An 8,553-nucleotide genomic window follows, 5' to 3' on the forward strand; every position below is an offset into this window, starting at 1 on the left:
TTTTCAATAAATACTGTTGAACTTGAAGTGAAATATTTGTGCAATCATTTGAACGCGGCGGTAATTTGTTTGTGTACGTCAGCAACCCAATTTAGTGCAACGACGTCAATTTCAAAATTAGAACCAATCACAGGCCGCAAAAGTGAGACGGCAATACCACGAAATATTGACGGCTCGCGCATAGCGAAAACTATAAGAAGATCGCGATACTGCTTTAGAGAAACTGAAATTCTATGGTCTGGGCGATCACGCATTCACTAGCACGTAGCTATCTCTCCTCGCTTTATGAGTAAATCTTAGTGCTGCTTTCCCCACATGGCTTGCAGGTAGTGTCTAGAGGGGTCCCTCAGGGATCTATTTTAGGACATACATTGCTTAATATATGTTTGTGCTTATTCAAAACAACCTTAATATCGATCTCGTGCCGGAATGCCACCTCAGGATTTATTCACAATGGCATGAAACTAAACCCAGATAAATACCAGGCTATGGTACTTGGAAAAACGGAAGACAAACTGAACTTTAAATCATCTGATATCGACATTAAAACCACAAAAAGGACTTGTCTCCTTGGAGTTGTTCTTGACATATTAAAATTTGACGATCACAATCCTTGTATTTGTGGCAAAGTAAGTTCTCATATATGCGCTCTGGACAGACTGAAGAATATTTTACCACTAAAAACTAAGTACTGCATTTACCAAGTCTGGCGCCACTGCGGTAGAAGAATCACTGCTAAAATGGAGAAAGTCCGTGAAAGGGCCCTCAGTTACATCTTCAGAGATAAAAGTGCACTTTATCAAGATGCATTGCAAAGAATGAGACTCCCATCCATGGAATCTCGAAGAACCCAAGACATGTTCTTGACAATGAACAGTTGTATATCGGACAATGCTCCATCCATCAATTAGAGATCTTATCACCTTACGCTCAGGTTCCAATTATAATCTTCGACATGACTATGTCCTTTCTTTGCCGCAAATTAACACGACTAAATGCGGTCTCAAATCATGGAGATATTTTGCCGCAAAGAAATGAAACGAACTAACTAGAACTAAAGCAGGCACTAATGAAGTGAAGAACAAAATTCGATCGCTTAAGTTTGACTGATATAGGAATTTATGGTAATTTGATTCTCGAGATTTTTCGTCCCCTACGTTTATATATAGTTTTATACGATCAATTATCGTACATTTTTAAGTTTTAATTCTTAGAATATACTAGGGCCGTGGATTTCCTGTAAACTTGGCGATTAGTTTAGCGTAAACCCACGTTAATAAAGTATCGTATCGTAAATAATTAGCAAGTTTTCCGTCTCTTCACCTCATGTCCCACTTTCACTGGTAACTGGATGCACGACCTGGGACCCTTTTCTAAATATGAAATTCCTCATTTCTTTTTGTCTCCAGCAGTAAATCAGTGGATTAGCAAGGGAGTTAAACATAGCAATTGGCTGCAGCAATACTTCGTCGATGGGACAATAACTACCATTTGCCCACACGATCTGACAGAAACAAAATGGGAGAAGGCAGACAAGAACAGCACCAACTACAAACACAGTTGTCTTGAGTGCCTTGTTCTCTTTGGTAAATCTTTCCACTTCTTCTTGGAGCAGTTGTTGTGCTTTTATCTTTTTTCGATGGCGACGCGTTTCATGTAGCAATATCGCATAAGCAAAAGCAACAAAAACGACACACGAAACAGTGATAAGGATTGTAATAGGAAGTAATACTAGAAACATTTTTAACACGCTGAATACCCCGCACATAAAGGCAATGATCCAGACTACTAACACTGCCATTTTCATTTTTTTATCAGTTACAATCTTTGAGTATAGCATCGTAAATTTGATAGCTATGAGTCTCTCGAAAGTAACCAATATCAGATGAAGGTATGAAGCCATCATAAAAACGGACAAAGAATTGACAAGGGGACGTTTGACTGTTGGACTGCTCTTGAGACCGAATAACTGGAATATCTTCCACAGGATATACAGGGGCTAGGAAACGAGACCAGTTAATGCGTCGGTCACCGCTAAACAGGCAAGCAAGATGTTGCTGTTGGTTCGGAGTCGGGATCTTGCTTTCACGGCCATTATAACCCGCACGTTGAGCAGAACTGTGAAGGGACAGGCGATGCTGTTAAAGATAATACTGATAATGTAACTAACCTCCAGTGGTGGGACACTTTCTGTGTCGCTATCTGTGCTGGTCATTTTCGTACCGTTTGCAAATTAAGCCCAGAGAAGTTAACGTTTGATATGTTGAGTTGGATACCGACGAGACGCATATTTGGTATCAGTTTGTTGGAGTTTACCTGTTTCAGTTCATTTTTCAATTTTTCTATAATGTCATTGTGTCATTATTCAGTGAAGTTATCCTGAAGAGTTAGTTCAATAGCGCAAAATACTCGCTTCTAACATCCTAATTCTGTTTTTGTATGTTTAATTCCTTAAAATATTGACTGTTTTTAATTAAGGTTTCAGCGAAACAAGTAATTAAAATTTAGAGGATACATTTTTCACTGTGACATGAATATGAGAGGTCGGTCTATAAGTTTCTGTGCTTTTCTAAAATTAGCCTAAGAGAAATTCACCATATTGAGGTAAGGACAAAATTAATGTAAGTCAACCATATCTTCTGACTTAACTTTTGATTTCTAGTTGCTGTTTGGACTCTGTTCCACCGCTAAATGTAATAAGCGAATATATCCACCAGAATTTTATTCCTTTACGAAAATAGAAAGAGGGAAAAGGCAGAGGAAAGCTCAGGTTTAAGAAATAAGTAGTTTAAGCCGATCCCATAAGCCTGACCTCTGCGCATTTTCCCAACAGCACTATGAAGGAAAGCTTCCATGGTAACGCTGTTCGCCGCCTAATCAAATGGATTTGCCCCAAGCTTAGCTCAGTTGTTAATCTTCATTCCGAAGTACGTATTTGAAATCAATTAAGATTTTTCGCTATCAACAAATGTGTTTTGTCAATGGTTTCAGCCTCTCTTAATGGTTGCTAGAACCTGTTATAGCTCGCTTGTCTCTTCACATATCATGTCTTAACTTGAGAAAATTTTTTCTCCTTCCACCGATAGATAAATATTTCGTGGTTATAAAGCTTATTATTTGTGGCCCGTCAACTAAAACTGCATCAAAAGAAAATTGTCTTTTGATTTTTTTAACATTTATTTTGCTTTGTCATTGTCACATTTCGGCTTTTCCATTGTCAGGGATGTCAATTGTGGGTTTAAAGCTCACTACTTTAGATTCGTCAACTACAATTTTAATTACAAATATAATTTTTTTGGACATCTGCCTCGTCTTTGGAGCATGCCATTAAGTTTTATAATTTGTGTGGTGATGATGTGCAAACTAATTACTTTTGTAGTTTCCTAAAAAAAAATTAAAACGTTTCATCAATTATAAGCGGTAACGAGTTACTGTGGTGCGCCAGAAAAGTCGACCGGAAAGAAATGGAATTTAGAATCGGTGAGTCAATGGAAACCTCTGAAAAACAGCTAAGATTTGACGTATTGATCCAAAGGGTATAATTGATCTCTATTTGGTATACACTCTACACATCTAACTTCTCCGGGCTTAATTTGCAAATCGTTACAAAAATGTTACTGATGACACAGCAAATATCCCATTGGAAGATAGTTACTTCATCACCATCATCATCGACAGCATTGCAAGTCCCTTCACATGTACAGTTCTGCTGAATGTGCTCTGTAGGCGGTTAGAACTTTACGCTTTTCCATTCACTCGTTACACACAAATTGCATTCACTATCAGTAAGCATAAATGGGCGCGCTGGCCAACTTGGAAGATGAAACATTTGTTTTTAATAAACCAACTCAAACACTTTTACAAGCATCTCCCAAATGAAAAACAACGTTTGCGCACATATTACTGTACATTACCTATATCACTACATGAATATCCCTTTCCTCCCAAGGTCAGTGTGAACATGTGATTTTCATTAAATTTTTCAATTTTCCCTTGTGTTTTACGTGGTTTACTAGGTCACGCTTATTTAAAAAAAATTCTACAGTGGGAGGTGATAAAAATATGGATTTTGCTTTACTTTTCCCGTCGTCATTGACACTATTATTTTGAAGTATAATTGAACATCAAAGCCACAGAAACCGGATTATATACAGATATTTAGTCTGTTACTGATTCAACTTAGGAATGCAATTTGTCTGATTTCAGAAAGAAATTTATGTATGTAAGTACACGACGATACAATTCAACAGCGAACGCCATATTGCTTGCCCTAATCTCTTGTTTAGTTTACTTTTAGCGTTCCGAGTATCCTTAAAATGGATGCCCAAACCGCGCTGAATAGTGGCGTATTCAGCGGATTTGGTAAATAGAAGCATTTATCCATTTCAGTGCCGACTTAAAGTCCTGCATTGGCGCCTCACCACTTGGCGGCTTCTTAATTTTCCTCCTACATCTTGGTGATAATCTAATTAGATACAGAATAACAAAAAAGTCCATGTCACATTCTAGATCATTTATTCCAGCGTGAGCGTCTTTGACTGCTCTGTGAATGGTGTTCAGCCTTTCAAAGTTTTCCATTTCCGATTTCTTAGCAGTAAAACGATCTTGTCATGATTTGGTAAACGAAAAACTTCAATTTGTGCCAGAGACGGTAATTCTACGGCACCATTGACATGTGCGTCCATGAACCTTTAAGGAGGACACCTGGATTTCACACCAGTTCATAACAGATTAATGAATTAACGCAAATAAAGATTAAAATTCTGACAAAATATAAACTAACTTGTTTAGTTATTAGAGGCACATAGAATCAATGGACCTGCATAAACTGATTTTCAGGGTTATTCGGTAAACAATCCGGGGTTGGAGCAGAATCATGAATCACAACGTTTATACTTTGAGAGACTCGTTAAATTTCGTGTGAAAACTTGTGACTCGTGTATCACAAAATAAAAAAAATAAAAAAACAGGATCACAAGATAAAAAAAATCAGGAAATCGAGAATATAAAAAAAACATGTTATTCAATTAATATATGAATTATTGGACTAAAATAAGGCAAGAATATCGAGCCTCGAAGGTCAAACGGATTCTGCTTCTACACTCCCGAAACAAAAGGTCATATTCCCGACAAAATCAGTAATCATATATTTATATTTTATAATATACCAATTCCTAGATTAACTGACTTTTCTTTCGCCTTGAAGTCACTAATAAACCAATCACGAATTTTGAGGCTTTGAAGTCACCATGGTCAATGAAAAAAATTGACAACCACATTAACGATGAATTAGCTTGGAATTGCTGTAATTCATGAGTGATAAAAATTCATGTGGAAACACATGAACACTAGAGCAGAGCGTGTCGGTAAAAGCTTCCAAAAACAGCTATATTTAGATCAAACGTAATGATCAGAAGGTTTGTTTGATCTTCCCAAGGTATCAAATTCAACCTACATGTATCAGATTTTTTTTCGGACATAATATACCAACTCTACAAAGATGATAGGTACAGTAAATGCCCCACTGGATGTTAGTTTTATTATCACTATCATCATTGACGGCATCACTTGTTCCTTCACAGTTCTGCTTAACGTGCTGGTGATAAGGCCGTGAAAACAAGACCACGACTGCGAACCAACAGCAACATCTTGCTTGCCTGTTTAGCGGTGACTTACGCATTAACTGGTCTTCTTTGCCAACCGTCGTATATCCTGTGGAGGATATTCCTATTATTCGGTCTTGTTGGCGGGCAGCCAAGCAGTCGAAGCTTTCCATTTCATCAGTACGAATGTATTTTTCATAGCCTCACAGCTCCATCTAATGCTGGTTACTTTGAAAGGCTTATAGTAATCAAATTTACGACGAACTACACAAACGTCATAACTGGCAACAACCTGAAGATAGCAGTATCAGCATTTTGGTCCTTTGCTTTTGTGTGTGGGGTTTTTGTGGCGTTAAAAGTGCATTTAGCATTGAAGTTCATAGGAAGCCTTATCGCAAGTGCATGTTTTGTTTTCGTTGCTCTCGCTTATATGATTCTGTATCATGAAGCTCGTCGCCACCAAAGGAAAATAAAAGCACAGCAACTGCCCCAAGAAAAAGTGGAAAGATTTATTGAAGAGTGCAAGGCGCTTATGACAACGTTTGTAGTTGGTGCAGTTGTCGCTTACTTCCTTCCACTTGGCTTCTGTTTCATCGTCGGAGTAACTCACCTTTTTGATATTTGCCCAATCAACATACCATTGATGCAAACATGGGCCATGATAAACTCGCTTGTTAATCCGCTGATTTACTTTTGGAGACAGAAAGAAATGAGAAAGGTGATACTTAGATTTTTCATGACTGTACTCTTTGCTTACGCATTTTCGATCCATGGGATAAACTAAATTACTTAGTTATTGTTTTATGTAACAATTATGTTCTTGATCAAGGGATTTGATTTGTAAACCGAATGCAAAATCTGATTCTTAAGAGGAATGCTGAATTGATCATTACAATATAGGTTTGTTTATTTAAGGCACGAAATCACGGTTAAGCGCATGCATGGCGTAACAGCCATCGGATTAAATTCGTCGGGCCAACACTAAATCAATCTGTGATATCGCATGAGCAATCAACTTGAACTCGCTGTAAGATTTGGCCTTCCTACGATCTGACAGGGCTTATTGTTGCTTTAAACCCTCTAAAAGCATCATATAACAATAGTCATTATGAATAAGACAGATAGTCATTATGGATAAGACAGAAAAAAAAAGGAAGAGGTTAAAGTGCAACTCGACAACAGAGTTCACTACAAACCTTTCAAAGCGCCGACAGTAAAAAAAAAACCGTAGGAAAGGGTGAGTGAGATAATTTACCAAATACGTCGGTGAAAACACATCGATGACATGCTGAAAACAATTTTTCTAGAACATCCAATCATCTCTTACAAAAAGGGAAAGTCCCTTACGACACGCTTGTGAAAGCAAAAATGCAATTGGAAGGCGATAATGCGACGCGACCACAAAGCCAGATAGGGAGTCCTTGCTGGTCTGTCTTTACTTAATTCTCTGATTGTTTGATAAATAGTGAAGCCGCGTCATCTCTCACTCATGCACATAAACGTGAATCCTTCCCTTTAAACAATCAGCCTAAGAAATTTGGAGCGGCTCCATCAAGAAAAATCATACAGTAGACAAAGGTAAAGTAATCCACTGTAAAAATCTGAAATAACATCATGTAAATAATGAAGCCCGATTGTCAAGAAATACAAAAGGTGAAAATAAAAAAAAAAAAAAAAGAAAACGCGCGAGACATCGATCGAAACTGTAAAATATACTCTGTAAGAAAAACTTAACTTTCTTTTTGAATAATAATATATATATATATTTAATCATCTGCTTTTAAGAAAAAAAAAGATTGTTGAAATAGTTTGTCGCTTGGTATGATTTTGTTTTCCTTAGCTTATTATTTATCTATTTTAGAAATTTTAGCAATGGATCTTTCATAAAACCACTTGGCGACTTTCAGTTATTTCCGACACTAATATACTGCTAATTGATTAACAGTTATTTTCCGATAGCATTTCTACAGTTCACTTCAGCAACTGGATTTGCAAAATAATCTCTTAAAAATAGCTCCGTCAGAATGAGGATTAAAGAGGCGAACTGAGGACTTAGTTCGATGGCTGCTATTGAAAGAGTCACTAGGTACGAAACTTGTCTAAGAAATCAAGCTGAAAAGCCTTTGGACTCCCTCCTCTTTAATTTGGTATGAGGAAATACAAGCAATCATTTATTTTCTTATAGCATATATAAGCGTCATATAAGCCAACACTGAACGCCATGTCATTTTCCCTAGCCTCTTCAGCTCACTTTCGCGTTCAGGTATCCACGAGGGAAACCCACAACGCCTGCGTTCTGGGTATAGAGATACCACGCATTGACCACTGAGGTGGTCCTCTTTACTAGAATCAAGTGTCAAGACCTTTTCCTGTAGCGATAGTTGAACGAAACTCAGCTTTTTCGGTATCTGCTCCCTCATTAAAGAGTTATGAAGGTCTAAATCGACATCAAATAGATGGAACTTATACTTCAGATATTTCTAATTCGTGTATGAAAATATAATAACTTATTATCAAATGTACCAACTTCAGACTTATGATTGTATGGGATTTCACAATAAAGATACTGGCGATCATTCAAACGATTCTTACCAAAATGTGGGTCTGGAATAGTAATGATGTAATAATGAAGAGTATTACAGAAAATGCTTGTATAGAGAAAACTCATGCCAATTGCTTAAATGACGTTTGGACACAAAAGTGACAGAATCCGTAATGCTAAACCGTTTGGAGGAAAACGTATATTGAGTCTAGGTTATGCATTCAGTCTTCCAGTGAAGGAAGAGGATATGATGGAAAGACTCAAGAACGTGGTAATTAAATGCACACAGCCAATAAAGGAAATAATACCAGAAATCTTCAAAAATTTAAGACCTCAAAGAGATAAGGTCTGACCTCCCATTCGCCTTGCCAATGCAGCTTATTTCCTGAGTTGACGAATTTGAAATAA

The 8,553-nt window shown here is 37.3% G+C and overlaps 2 pseudogenes; one reads left to right on the forward strand and one right to left on the reverse strand.

Annotated features, from left to right (window-relative positions):
* Positions 1–1,324: 1,324 nt before the first annotated feature.
* LOC111327653 (uncharacterized) lies at positions 1,325–2,215 on the reverse strand (annotated as a pseudogene).
* Positions 2,216–5,500: 3,285 nt separating this feature from the next.
* On the forward strand, positions 5,501–7,285 carry LOC148717845 (uncharacterized; annotated as a pseudogene).
* Positions 7,286–8,553: the final 1,268 nt, after the last annotated feature.

This window comes from Stylophora pistillata, chromosome 13 (genome assembly GCF_964205215.1).
Source record: "Stylophora pistillata chromosome 13, jaStyPist1.2, whole genome shotgun sequence".
NCBI classification, from domain to species: domain Eukaryota; kingdom Metazoa; phylum Cnidaria; class Anthozoa; order Scleractinia; family Pocilloporidae; genus Stylophora; species Stylophora pistillata.